Source organism: Carica papaya, chromosome 8, assembly GCF_054855325.1.
Source record: "Carica papaya isolate Zhongbai chromosome 8, ASM5485532v1, whole genome shotgun sequence".
Classification (NCBI taxonomy): domain Eukaryota; kingdom Viridiplantae; phylum Streptophyta; class Magnoliopsida; order Brassicales; family Caricaceae; genus Carica; species Carica papaya.
In genome coordinates this window covers 15701807-15715145 of record NC_142316.1, presented here as the reverse complement: position 1 = coordinate 15715145, position 13339 = coordinate 15701807, and the positions used below count along the sequence as shown (strand labels likewise).

The following is a 13339-nucleotide window of genomic DNA, read 5'->3' as shown; positions in this document are numbered from 1 at the left end:
TTGGTGCGACACGAGGACTTCCCAAGAGTTCACCCATCTGAGTACTACTCTTGCCCAAGCACACTTAACTGTAGAGTTCTGATGGGATCCGGTGCATTATTGCTGATATGATTGCACCTGTTAAATTTTGCGCTGCAAATACATACACTCCTCCTTTCTTCCCCCTCCCGTCATTTATTTCCTTGTGCGTGCGCATTGCACCTCCCATTCTCGTTCAAATATCAAGTAAAATTCCATGGCGCCGTGACTCATATTTGCGAATAAACCTACGAACCATAATTCAAGTCGCGCGTAACATCGAAAGAATCATCTGCAAAAAAATGGGTGCAACACGAGGACTTCCTAAGAAAATAGGTAAAATATAAGGACTTCGCAGGAGGTAAACCATCCTAGTACTACTGTCGCACTAGCACCCTTACCTGCGGAGTTCTGATAGAATCCGTTGCATTAGTGCTGGTATGATCGCACCTGTTTTATTTCGTGCTTAAAATACAAGCACTCCTTCTCCTTCCATCCCCCTCCCATCATTTGTTTCCTTGTGCGTTCACACTGCACCTCTCCTTCTCGTTCTAATATCGATTAAAATGCCCCTGCTTCTTAACTCACATTTGCGTATAAACCAGCGGACCATAGCTCCAGTCGCGCGTAACGTCGAACAACCTGTCTGAAAAAAAATTGGTGCGACACGAGGACTTCCCAGGAGGTCACCCATCTGAGTACTACTCTCGACCATGCACACATAACTGCGGAGTTCTGATGGGATCCAGTGCATTTCTGCTGGTATGATCGCACCTGTTTAATTTCGCGCTGCAAATACATACACTCCTTCTCCTTTCTTCCCCATCCCGTCATTTGTTTCCTTGTGTGTGCGCACTGCACCTCCCATTCTCGTTAATATATCAAGTAAAATTCCACGGCGCCGTGACGTACATTTGCGAATAAACCTACGGACCATAATTCAAGTCGCGCGTAACATCGAAAGAATCATCTGCAAAAATTGGGTGCAACACGAGCACTTCCCAAGAAAATGGGTGAAATATAAGGACTTCACAGGAGGTAACCCATCCTAGTACTACTCTCGCCCAATCACCCTTACCTGCGGAGTTCTGATAGAATCCGTTGCATTAGTGCTGGTATGATCGCACCTGTTTTATTTCGTGCTGAAAATACATACACTCCTTTTCCTTCCATCCCCCTCCCATCATTTGTTTCCTTGTGCGTTCACATTGCACCTCTCCTTCTCGTTCTAATATCGATTAAAATGCCCCAGCTTCTTAACTCATATTTGCGTATAAACTAGCGGACCATAGCTCCAGTCGCGAATAATTTTGAATGACCAATCTGAAAAAAAATTGGTGCGACACGAGGACATCCGAGGAGGTCACCCATCCGAGTACTACTCTCGCCAAAGCACAGTTAACTACGGAGTTCTAATTGGATCCGGTGCATTAGTGGTGGTATGATCGAACCTGTTTCATTTCGTGCTGAAAATACTTACACTCCTTCTCCTTCCCTCCCCCCTCCCATCATTTGTTTCCTTGTGCGTTCACACTGCACCTCTCCTTCTCGTTCTAATATTGATTAAAATGCCCCTGCTTCTTGACTCACATTTGCATATAAACCAGCGAACCATAGTTCCAGTCGCGCGTAACGTCGAACGACCCGTCTGAAAAAAAATTAGTGCAACACGAGGACTTCCAAGCAGCTCACCCATCCGAGTACTACACTCGCCCAAGGAGACTTAACTGCAGAGTTCTGATGGGCTCCATGGCATTAGTGCTGGTATGATCGCACCAGTTTAATTTCGCGCTGCAAATACATACACTCCTTCTCCTTTCTTCCTCCTCCCATCATTTAATTCCTTGTGCGTGCGCACTGCACCTCCCGTTCTCGTTCTAATATCAAGTAAAATGTCACGGCGCCGTGACTCACATATGCGAATAAACCTGTGGACCATAATTCAAGTCGCGCGTAACGTCAAAAGAATCATCTACAAAAAAATTTATGCAAGACGAGGACTTCTCAAGAAAATGGGTGAAATATAAGGACTTCGTAGGAGGTCACCCATCCTAGTACTACTCTCGCCCAAGCAACCTTAACTGCTAAGTTCTGATAGAATCCGGTGCATTAGTGCTGGTATGATCGCTCATGTTTTATTCTGCGCTACAAATACATACACTCTTTCTCCTTCTATCCCCCCTCCCAACATTTGGTTCCTTGTGCGTGCACTCTGCATCTCTCCTTTTCATTCTAATATCAAGTAAAATGCCCCAACACCGTGACTCACCTTTGCGAATGAACTAACGGTTCATAATTCCATTCGCGCGTAACGTCGAACGACCCATCAGAAAAAAAATGGGTGCAACACGAGGACTTCCCAAGAGATCACCCATCCCAGTACTACTCTCACCCAAGCACACTTAACTGCGGAGTTCTTATGGGATCCGGTGCATTGGTGCTGGTATGATCGCACCTGTTTCATTTCGCGCTGTAAATATATATACTCCTTCTCCTTGCTTCCCCCTCCCGTCATTTGTTTCCTGTTGCGTTCACACTTCACCTCTCATTCTCGTTCTAATATCAATTAAAATGCCCCTCCGTCTTGACTCACATTTGTTTATAAACCAGCGGACCATAGTTTCAGTCGTGCGTAACGTCGAACGGCCCATCTGAAAAAAAAATGGGTGCAACACGAGAACTTCCCATGTGGTAACCCATCCATGTACTACTTTCGCCAAAGCACACTTAACTACGGAGTTCTAATAGGATCCGGTTCATTAGTGCTGGTATGATCGCTCATGTTTCATTCTGCGCTGCAAATACATAAACTCTTTCTCCTTCCATCCCCCCTCCCGTCATTTGTTTCCGTGTGCGTGCGCTCTGTATCGCTCCTTCTCGTTCTAATATCAAGTAAAATGCCCCGACACCGTGACTCAACTTTGCGAATGATCCAGCTGTTCATAATTCCATTCGTGCGTAACGTCGAACGACCCATCCGAAAAAAATGGGTGCAACACGAGGACTTCCCAGGAGGTCACCCATACGAGTACTACTCTCGCCGAAGCACACTTAAGTGTGGAGTTCTGATTTGATCCGATGCATTAGTTCTGGTATGATCGCACTTATTTCATTTCCTGCTGCAAATACATACACTCCTTCTCCTTTTTTCCTCCTCCCGTCATTAGTTTTCTGGAGCGTTCACACTTCACCTCTCTTTCTCATTCTAATATCAATTAAAATGCCCTTGCGTCTTGACTCACATTTGCATATAAACCAGCGGACCATAGTTCCAGTTACGCGTAACGTCGAACGACCTATCGGAGAAAAAATGGGTGCAACACGAGAACTTCCCAAGAGATCACCAATCCGAGTACTACTCTAACCCATGCACACTTAACTGCGGAGTTCTTATGAGATCCGGTGCATTAGTGCTGGTATGATCGCACCTATCACCTCTCTTTCTCGTTCTAATATCAATTAAAATGCCCTTGCGTCTTTACTCACATTTGCGTATAAACCAGCGGACCATAGTTCCAGTTGCGCGTAACGTCGAACGGCCCATCTGATAAAAAAAAAATGGGTGCAACATGAGAACTTCCCAGGAGGTAACCCAACCTTGTACTACTTTCGCCAAAGTACACTTAACTGCGTAGTTCTGATGGGATCCGGTGCATTTGTGCTGGTATGATCGCACCTGCTTTATTTTGTGCTGAAAATACATACAATCCTTCTCCTTCCCTCCCTCTTCCCATCATTTGTTTCCTTGTACGTTCACACTGCACCTCTCCTTCTCGTTCTAATATCAATTAAAATGCCCCTGCTTCTTGACTCACATTTGTGTATAAATAAGCGGACCACAGTTCCAGTCGCGCGTAACGTCAAACAACCCGTCTGAAAAAAGAATTGTGCGACATGAGGACTTCCTAGGAGGTCACCCATCCGAGTACTACTCTCGCCCAAGCACAATTAACTACAGAGTTCTGATGGGATCCGGTGCATTAGTGTTGGTATGATCGCACCTGTTTAATTTTGCGCTGCAAATACATACACGCCTTCTCCTTTCTTCGCCCTCCCCTCATTTGTTTCCTTGTGCGTGCGGACTGCACCTCCCGTTCTCATTCTAATATCAAGTAAATTGCCACGGCGCCGTGACTCACATTTACGAATAAACTTGTGGACCATAATTCAAGTCGCGCGTAACGTCGAAAGAATCATCTGCAAAAAAATAGGTCCAACACGAGGACTTCTTAATAAAATGGGTGAAATATAAGGACTTCACAGGAGGTCACCCATCCTAGTACTACTCTCGCCCAAGCACCCTTAACCGCAGAGTTCTGATAGAATCCGTTGCATTAGTGCTGGTATGATCGCTCATGTTTCATTATGCGCTGCAAATACATACACTCTTTCTTCTTCCATCCCCCCTCCCATCATTTATTTCCTTGTGCGTTCACACTTCACTCATCTTTCTCGTTCTAATATCAATTAAAATGCCCCTGCGTCTTGACTCACATTTGCGTATAAACAAGCGGACCATAGTTCCAGTCGCGCGTAACGTCGAACGGCCTATCTGAAAAAGAAAATGGGTGCAACATGAGAACTTCCCAGGAGGTAACCCATCCTTGTACTACTTTCGCCAAAGCACACTTAACTGCAGAATTCTGAAAAGATCCGGTGCATTTGTGCTGGTAAGATCACACCTGCTTTATTTTGTGCTAAAAATACATACACTCCTTCTCCTTCCCTCTCCCCTCCCATCATTTGTTTCCTTGTGCGTTCACACTGCACCTCTCCTTCTCGTTCTAATATCGATTAAAATGCCCCTGCTTCTTGACTCACATTTGCGTATAAACCAGCGGACCAAAGTTCCAGTCGCGCGTAACGTCGAACGACCTGTCTGAAAAAAAATTGGTGTACACGAGGACTTCCAATGAGGTCACGCATCCGAGTACTAGTCTCGCCCAAGCACACTTAATTACAGAGTTCTGATGGGATCCGGAGCATTAGTGCTGGTATGATCGCACATGTTTAATTTCGCGGTGTAAATACAAACACTCCTTCTCCTTTCTTCCCCCTCCCGTCATTTGTTTCTTGTGCCTGCGCACTGCACCTCCCGTTCTCATTCAAATATCAAGTAAAATGCCACAGCGCCGTGACTCACATTTGCGAATAAACATGCGGACCATAATTCAAGTCGCGCGTAACGTCGAAATAATCATCTACAAAAAAATAGGCGCAACACAAAGACTTCCCAAGAAAATGGGTGAAATATAAGGACTTCGAAGGAGGTCACCCATCCTAATACTACTCTCGCCCAATGACTCTTAACTTGTGGAGTTCTGATAGAATCCGTTGCATTAGTTCTGGTATGATCCCTCATGTTTCATTCTGTGCTACAAATACAAATACTCTTTCTCCTTCCATCCCCCCTCCCATCATTTGTTTCCTTGTGTGTGCACTCTGCATCTCTCCTTCTCGTTCTAATATAAAGTAAAATGCCCCGGCACCGTGACTCATCTTTGCAAATGAACCAGCGGTTCATAATTCCATTCATGCGTAACGTCGAATGACCCATCCGAAAAATAATGAGTACAACACGAGGACTTCCCAGGAGGCCGCCCATCCAAGTACTACTCTCACCCAAGCACACTTAACTGCGGAGTTCTGATGGGATCTGGTGAATTAGTGCTGGTATGATTGCACCTGTTTCATTTTGCGCTGCAAATACATACACTCCTCCTTTCTTCCCCCTCCTGTCATTTGTTTCCGGGTGCGTTCACACTTCACCTCTCCTTCTCGTTCTAATATCAATTAAAATGCCACTCCGTCTTGACTCACATTTGCGAATAAACCTGCGGACCATAGTTCTAGTTGCGCGTAATGTCGAACGGCCCATCTGAAAAATAATGGGTACAACACGAGGACATCCCAAGAAAATGGGTGAAATATAAGGACTTCGCAGGAGCTCACCCATCCTAGTATTACTCTCCCCCAAGCACCCTTAACTTGCGAAGTTCTGATAGAATCTGTTGCATTAGTGCTGGTATGATCGCTCAAGTTTCATTCTGCGCTGCAGATACATACACTCTTTCTCCTTCCACCTCCCCTCCCGTCATTTGTTTCCTTGTTCGTGCACTGTGCATGACTCATTCTCGTTCTAATATCAAATAAAATGCCCCGGCACCGTGACTCACTTTTGCAAATGAACTAGAGGTTCATAATTCCATTCGCGCGTAACGTCGAACGACCCATCCGAAAAAAAATAGGTGCAACACGAGGACTTCGCAAGAGGTCACCCATCCGAGTACTACTCTCGCACAAACACACTTAACTACGGAGTTCTGAAGGGATCCGGTGCATTAGTGCTGGTATGATCGCACCTGTTTCATTTCGCGCTGCAAATACATACACTCCTTCTCCTTTCTTCCCCCTCCCGTCATTTGTTTCCTTGGGCGTGTGTATTACACCTCCCGTTCTCATTCTAATATCAAGTAAAATGCCATGACGCCGTGACTCACATTTATGAATAAACCTGCGAACCATAATTCAAGTCGCGCGTAACGTCAAAAGAATCATCTGCAAAAAAATGGGTGCAACACGAGGACTTCCCAAGAAAATGGGTGAAATATAAGGACTTCGCAGGAGGTCACCCATCCTAGCACTACTCTCGCCCAAGCACCCTTAACTTGCTGAGTTCTTATAGAATCCGTTACATTAGTGCTGTTAGGATCCCTCATTTTTCATTATGCGCTGTAAATACATACACTCTTTCACCTTCCATCCCCCCTCCCGTAATTTGTTTACTTGTGCGTGCACTCTACATCTCTCTTTCTCGTTCTAATATCAAGTAAAATTCTCCGGCACCGTGACTCACCTTTGAGAATGAACCAGCGGTTCATAATTCCATTCGCGCGTAACGTCGAACAACCCATCCGAAAAAAAATGGGTGCAGCACAAGGACTTCCCAGGAGGTCACCCATCCGAGTACTACTCTCGCCCAAACACACTTAACTGTGGAGTTCTGATGGGATCCGGTGCATTAGTGTTGGTATGATTGCACCTATTTCATTTGGTGATGAAAATACATAGACTCCTTCTCCTTCCCTCCCCGCTCCCATCATTTGTTTCCTTGTGCGTTCACACTGCACCTCTCCTTCTCGTTCTAGTATCGATTAAAATTTCCCTGCTTCTTGACTCACATTTGCTTATAAACCAGCAGAACATAGTTCCACTCGCGCGTAACGTCGAATGACCAGTCTGAAAAACAATAGGTGCGACACAAGGACTTCCCAGGAGATCACCCATCCGAGTTTTACTCTTGCCAAAGCACACTTAACTGAGGAGTTCTGATGGATCCGGTGTATTAGTGCTGGTATGATCGCACCTGTGTAATTTAACGCTGCAAATATATACCCTCTTTATCATTTCTTTCTCCTTCCGTCATTTGTTTCCTTGTGCGTGCGCATGCACCTCCCGTTCTGGTTCAAATATCAAGTAAAATGCCACGGCGACGTGACTCACATTTGCGGATAAACTTGCTGACCATAATTCAAGTCGCGCGTTACGTCGAAAGAGTCATCTGCAAAAAAATGGGTGCAACATGAGGACTTACCAATAAAATGGGGGAAATATAAGGACTTCGTAGGAGGTCACTCATCCTAGAACTACTCTCGCCCAAAAACCCTTAACTTGCGGAGTTTTGATAGAATCTGTTGAATTAGTTCTGTTATGATCGCTCATGTTTCATTCTGCGCTGCAAATACATACACTCTTTCTCCATCCATCCCCCCTCTCGTCATTTGTTTCCTTATTCATGCACTCTGCATCTCTCCTTCTCGTTCTAATATCAAGTAAAATGCCCCAGCACCGTGGCTCACCATTACGAATGAACCAGCGGATTATAATTCTATTCACGCGTAACGTCGAACGACCCATCCGAAAAAAATAGGTGCAAGACGAGGACTTCCTAGGAGGTCACCCATCCGAGTACTACTCTCGCCCAAGCACACTTAACTGCAGAGTTCTGATGGGATCCGGTGTATTAGTGCTAGTATGATTGCACCTATTTCATTTTGCGCTGCAAATACATATACTCCTTCTCCTTTCTTCCCCCTCCCGTCATTTGTTTCCTGGTGCGTTCCCACTTCACCTCTCCTTCTCGTTCTAATATCAATTAAAATGCCCCTGCCTCTTGTCTCACATTTGCGTATAAACCAGCGGACCATAGTTCCAGTTGCGCGTAATGTCGAACGACCCATCTGAAAAAAAAAATGGGTGCAACACGAGAACTTCCCAGGAGGTAACCCATCCTTGTACTACTTTCGCCAAAACACACTTAACTGCGGAGTTCTGATGGTATCCGGTGCATTTGTGCTGGTATGATCGCACCTGTTTCATTTAGTGCTGAAAATACATACACTCCTTCTCCTTCCGTCCCCCCTCCCATCATTTGTTTCCTTGTGCCTTCACACTACACCTCTCCTTCTTGTTCTAGTATCGATTAAAATGCCCCTGCTTCTTTACTCACATTTGCGTATAAACCAACGGACCATAGTTCCAGTCGCGCATAACGTCGAACGACCCGTTTAAAAAAAAATTTGTTCGACAAGAGGAATTCCCATGAGGTCACCCATCCGAGTACTACTCTCACCCAAACACACTTAACTGCGGAGTTCTGATGGGTTCCGGTGCATTAGTGCTGGCATGATCGCAACAATTTAATTTTGTACTGCAAATACATACAATCCTTCTCCATTCTTCCCCCTCCCGTCATTTGTTTCCATGTGCGTGCGCACTGTACTTCCTGTTCTTGTTAAAATATCAAGTAAAATGCCATGGCGGCGTAACTCACATTTGCGAATAAACCTGCGGACCATAATTCAAGTTGCATGTAATGTCGAAAGAATCATCTGCAAAAAAATGGGTTCAACACGAGAACTTCCCAGGAAAATGGGTGAAATATAAGGACTTCGCAGGAGGTCACCCATCCTATTACTACTCTCGCCCAAACACCCTTAACTTGCGGAGTTCTTATAGAATCCGTTGCATTATTGCTGGTATGATCGCTCATTTTTCATTCAGCGCTTCAAATACATACACTCTTTCTCCTTCCTTCTCCCTCCCGTCATTTGTTTCATTGTGCGTGCACTTTGTATCTCTCTTTCTCGTTCTAATATCACATAAAATGCCCCAGCAGTGTAACTCACCTTTGAGATCATACCAGCGGTTCATAATTCCATTCGCGCGTAACGTCGAACGACCCATCCGAAAAAAAATGGGTGCAACACAAGGACATCCCAGGAGGTCACCCATCCGAGTACTACTCTCGCCAAAAAACACTTAACTGCGGAGTTCTGATGGGATCCGGTGTATTTATGAGCGTACCTGTTTCATTCTACTCTGCAAATACATGCACTCTTTCTCCTTCCATCCCCCTCCCGTCATTTGTTTCCTTGTGCGTGCACTCTGCATCTCTTCTTCTCGTTCTAATATCAAGTAAAATGCCCCGGTAATGTGACTCACCTTTGCGAATGAACCAGCAGTTTATAATTCCATTCGCGCGTAACGTCGAACGACCCATCCGAGAAAAAATAGGTGCAACACGAGGACTTTCCAGGAGGTCACCCATCTAAGTACTACTCTCGCCCAAGCACACTTAACTACGGAGTTCTGATGGGATCCGGTGAATTAATGCTGGTATGATCGCACCTGTTTCATTTCGCTCTACAAATACATACACTCCTTCTCCTTTCTTCCCGCTCCCGTCATTTGCTTCCAAGTGCGTTCACACTTCACCTCTCCTTCTCGTTCTAATATCAATTAAAATGCCCCTGCGTCTTGACTCACATTTGCGTATAAAGCATCGGACCATAGTTCCAGTCGCGCGTAACGTCGAACGACCCATCTGAAAAAGAAATGGGTGCAACACGAGAATTTCCAAGTAGATAACCCATCCTTATAATACTTTCGCCAAAGCACACTTAACTGCGGAGTACTGATAGGATCCGGTGCATTTGTGCTTGTATGATCGCACCTGTTTAATTTTGTGCTGAAATTACATACACTCCTTCTCCTTCCCTCCCCCCTCCCATCTTTTGTTTCCTTGTGCGTTCAAACTACACCTCTCTTTCTCGTTCTAATATCGATTAAAATGCCCATACTTCTTGACTAACATTTGCGTATAAACCAGCTGACCATAGTTCTAGTCGCGTGTAATGTCGAATGACCCGTCTGAAAAAAAAATTGGTGCAACACGAGAACTTCCCAGGAGGTCTCCCATCCGAGAACTACTCTTGCCCAAGCACACTTAACTACGTAGTTCTAATGAGATCCAGTGCAATGGTGCTGGTATGATCGAACTATATAATTTTGCACTGCAAATTCATACACTCCTCCTTTCTTCCCCCTCCCGTAATTTGTTTCCTTGTGCGTGCGCACTGCACCTCCCGTTCTCGTTCTAATATCAAGTAAAATGCCATGGTGCCGTGACTCACATTTGCGAATAAACTTGCAGACCATAATTCAAGTCGCGCGAAGCGTCGAAAGAATCATCTGCAAAAAAAATGGGTGAAATATAAGGACTTCGCAGGAGGTCACCCATCATTGTACTACTCTCGCCCAAGCACCCTTAACTGCAGAGTTTTAATAGAATCAGTTGCATTAGTGCTGGTATGATCCCTCATGTTTCATTCTGCGCTGCAAATACATACACTCTTTCTCCTTCCATCTCCCCTCCCGTCATTTGTTTCCTTGTGCATGCACTCTACATCTCTCTTTCTCGTTCTAATATCAAGTAAAATACCCCGGCACCGTGACTCGCCTTTGCGAATGAACCAGCGGTTCATAAATCCATTCGCGCGTAACGTCGAACGACCCATCCAAAAAAAAATGGGTGCAACACGAGGACTTCCCAAGAGGTCACCCATCTGAGTACTACTCTTGCCCAAGCACACTTAACTGCGGAGTTCTGATGCGACCCGGTGCATTAGTGCTGGTATGATCGTATCTGATTCATTTTGCGCTGCAAATAAATACAGTCCTTCTCCTTTCTTCCCCCTCCCATCATTTGATTCCTGATGCGTTCACACTTCACCTCTCCTTCTCGTTCTAATATCAATTAAAATGCCTCTTCGTCTTGACTCACATTTGCGTATAAACCAGCGGAACATAGTTCCAGTTGTGCGTAACGTCGAACGACCCATCTGAAAAAAAAAGGGTACAACACAAGAACTTCTCAGGAGTTAACCCATCCTTGTACTACTTTCGCCAAAGCACACTTAACTGTGGAGTACTGATGGGATCCGGTGCATTTGTGCTGGTATGATTGCACCTGTTTCATTTTGTGCTGAATATACATACACTCCTTCTCCTTCCCTCCCCCTCCCATCATTTGTTTCCTTGTCCGTTCACACTACACCTCTCATTCTCGTTCTAATATCGATTAAAATGCCCCTTCTTCTTGACTCACATTTGCGTATAAACCAGCTGACCATAGTTCCAGTCGAACGTAACGTCGAACGATCCGTCTGAAAAAAAATTAGTGCGACACGAGGACTTCCCAGGAGGTCACCCATCAGAGTACTACTCTCGCTCAAGCACACTTAACTGCGGAGTTCTGGGGGATTCGATGCATTAGTGCTGGTATGATCGCACCTATTTAATTTCGCGCTGTAAATACATACACTCTTTCTCCTTTCTTCCCCCTCTCATCATTTGTTTCCTTGTGCGTGCGCATTGCACCTCCCATTCTCGTTTTAATATCACGTAAAATACCACGGCGCCGTAACTCACATTTGCGAATAAACCTGCAGACCATAATTCAAGTTGCGCGTAACGTCGAAAGAATCAACTGCAAAAAAATTGGTGCAACACGAGGACTTCCCAAGAAAATGGGTGAAATATAAGGACTTCGAAGGAGGTCAGCCATCCTAGTACTATTCTCGCACAAGCACCCTTAACTTGTGGAGTTCTGATAGAATCCGTTGCATTAGTGTTGGTATGATCGCTCATGTTTCATTTTGCGCTGCAAATACATACACTCTTTCTCATTCCATCCCTCCTCCCGTCATTTGTTTCCTTGTGCGTGCACACTGCATCTCTCCTTCTCGTTCTAATATCAAGTAAAATGCCCCGATACCGTTACTCACCTTTGTGAATGAACCAGCGGTTCATAATTCCATTCGCGTGTAACATCGAATGACCCATCCGAAAAAAAAAGGGTGCAACACGAGGACTTCCCAGGAGGTCACACATCCGAGTACTACTCTCGTCCAAGCACACTTAACTACAGAGTTCTGATGGGATCCGGTGCATTAGTGCTGGTATGATCACACCTGTTTCATTTCGTGATACAAATACATTCACCCCTTCTCCTTTTTTCCCCCTCCCGTCATTTCTTTCCTTGTGCGTGGGCACTGCACGTCCCGTTCTCGTTCTAATATCAAGTAAAATGCCATGGCACCGTGACTCAAATTTGCGAATAAACCTGCGGACCATAATTCAAGTCCCGCGTAACATCGAAAGAATCATCCGCAAAAAAATGGGTGCAACACGAGGACTTCCCAAGAAAATGGGTGAAATATAAGGACTTCGTAGGAGATCACCCATCCTAGTACTACTCTCGCCCAAGCACTCTTAACTGCGGAGTTCTGATGGAATCCGGTGCATTAGTGCTGGTATGATCGCACCTGTTTAATTTCGCACTGCAAATACGTATACTCCTTCTCATTTCTTGCCCCTCCCGTCATTTGTTTCCTTGTGCGTTCGCACTGCATCTCCCGTTTTCGTTCTAATATCTAGTAAAATGCAACGGCACCATGACTCACATTTGCGAATAAACCTACGGACAATAATTCAAGTAGCGCGTAACGTCGAATGACCCATCCGAAAAAAAATGGGTGCATCACGAGTAATTCCCAGGAGGTCACACATCCGAGTACTACTCTCGCCCAAGCACACTTAACTGCGGAGTTCTGATGGGATCCGGTGCATTAGTGCTGGTATGATCGCACCTGTTTCATTTCGCGCTGCAAATACATACACTCCTTATCCTTTCTTTCCCGTCCCGTTATTTGTTTCCTAGTGCGTTCACACTTCACATCTCCTTCTCGTTCTAATATCAATTAAAATTTCCTTGCGTCTTGACTCACATTTGCGTATAAACCAGCGGACCATAGTTCAAGTCGAGCATAACGTCGAACGGCCCATCTAAAAAAAAAATGGGTGCAACACGAGAACTTCCCAGGAGGTAACCCATCCTTGTACTACTTTCACCAAAGCACACTTAACTGCGGAGTTCTGATAAGATCCGGTGCATTTGTGCAGGTATGATCGCACCTGT

General features: G+C 45.2%; 1 non-coding gene and 23 pseudogenes across 1 annotated transcript; all 24 read right to left on the bottom strand.

Moving 5' to 3' along the window:
- On the bottom strand, positions 1-119 carry LOC148242408 (5S ribosomal RNA; annotated as a pseudogene).
- Positions 120-675: 556 nt separating this feature from the next.
- Positions 676-794, bottom strand: LOC148242407 (5S ribosomal RNA; annotated as a pseudogene).
- Positions 795-2356: 1562 nt separating this feature from the next.
- Positions 2357-2475, bottom strand: LOC148242406 (5S ribosomal RNA; annotated as a pseudogene).
- Positions 2476-2681: 206 nt separating this feature from the next.
- LOC148242405 (5S ribosomal RNA) lies at positions 2682-2800 on the bottom strand (annotated as a pseudogene).
- A 529-nt stretch (positions 2801-3329) lies between these two features.
- On the bottom strand, positions 3330-3448 carry LOC148242404 (5S ribosomal RNA; annotated as a pseudogene).
- A 129-nt stretch (positions 3449-3577) lies between these two features.
- On the bottom strand, positions 3578-3696 carry LOC148242403 (5S ribosomal RNA; annotated as a pseudogene).
- A 206-nt stretch (positions 3697-3902) lies between these two features.
- On the bottom strand, positions 3903-4021 carry LOC148242402 (5S ribosomal RNA; annotated as a pseudogene).
- A 1565-nt stretch (positions 4022-5586) lies between these two features.
- LOC148242401 (5S ribosomal RNA) lies at positions 5587-5705 on the bottom strand (annotated as a pseudogene).
- A 558-nt stretch (positions 5706-6263) lies between these two features.
- Positions 6264-6382, bottom strand: LOC148242400 (5S ribosomal RNA; annotated as a pseudogene).
- A 561-nt stretch (positions 6383-6943) lies between these two features.
- On the bottom strand, positions 6944-7062 carry LOC148242399 (5S ribosomal RNA; annotated as a pseudogene).
- Positions 7063-7268: 206 nt separating this feature from the next.
- LOC148242398 (5S ribosomal RNA) lies at positions 7269-7386 on the bottom strand (annotated as a pseudogene).
- Positions 7387-7945: 559 nt separating this feature from the next.
- Positions 7946-8064, bottom strand: LOC148242397 (5S ribosomal RNA; annotated as a pseudogene).
- Positions 8065-8271: 207 nt separating this feature from the next.
- Positions 8272-8390, bottom strand: LOC148242396 (5S ribosomal RNA; annotated as a pseudogene).
- Positions 8391-8597: 207 nt separating this feature from the next.
- LOC148242395 (5S ribosomal RNA) lies at positions 8598-8715 on the bottom strand (annotated as a pseudogene).
- Positions 8716-9591: 876 nt separating this feature from the next.
- Positions 9592-9710, bottom strand: LOC148242394 (5S ribosomal RNA). The gene has a single exon (XR_015814713.1). It is a non-coding gene; the product is annotated as a 5S ribosomal RNA (ribosomal RNA).
- A 206-nt stretch (positions 9711-9916) lies between these two features.
- LOC148242393 (5S ribosomal RNA) lies at positions 9917-10035 on the bottom strand (annotated as a pseudogene).
- Positions 10036-10242: 207 nt separating this feature from the next.
- LOC148242392 (5S ribosomal RNA) lies at positions 10243-10361 on the bottom strand (annotated as a pseudogene).
- Positions 10362-10888: 527 nt separating this feature from the next.
- Positions 10889-11007, bottom strand: LOC148242391 (5S ribosomal RNA; annotated as a pseudogene).
- Positions 11008-11212: 205 nt separating this feature from the next.
- On the bottom strand, positions 11213-11331 carry LOC148242390 (5S ribosomal RNA; annotated as a pseudogene).
- Positions 11332-11536: 205 nt separating this feature from the next.
- On the bottom strand, positions 11537-11654 carry LOC148242389 (5S ribosomal RNA; annotated as a pseudogene).
- Positions 11655-12215: 561 nt separating this feature from the next.
- Positions 12216-12334, bottom strand: LOC148242388 (5S ribosomal RNA; annotated as a pseudogene).
- A 235-nt stretch (positions 12335-12569) lies between these two features.
- Positions 12570-12688, bottom strand: LOC148242387 (5S ribosomal RNA; annotated as a pseudogene).
- A 205-nt stretch (positions 12689-12893) lies between these two features.
- LOC148242386 (5S ribosomal RNA) lies at positions 12894-13012 on the bottom strand (annotated as a pseudogene).
- A 206-nt stretch (positions 13013-13218) lies between these two features.
- Positions 13219-13337, bottom strand: LOC148242385 (5S ribosomal RNA; annotated as a pseudogene).
- Positions 13338-13339: the final 2 nt, after the last annotated feature.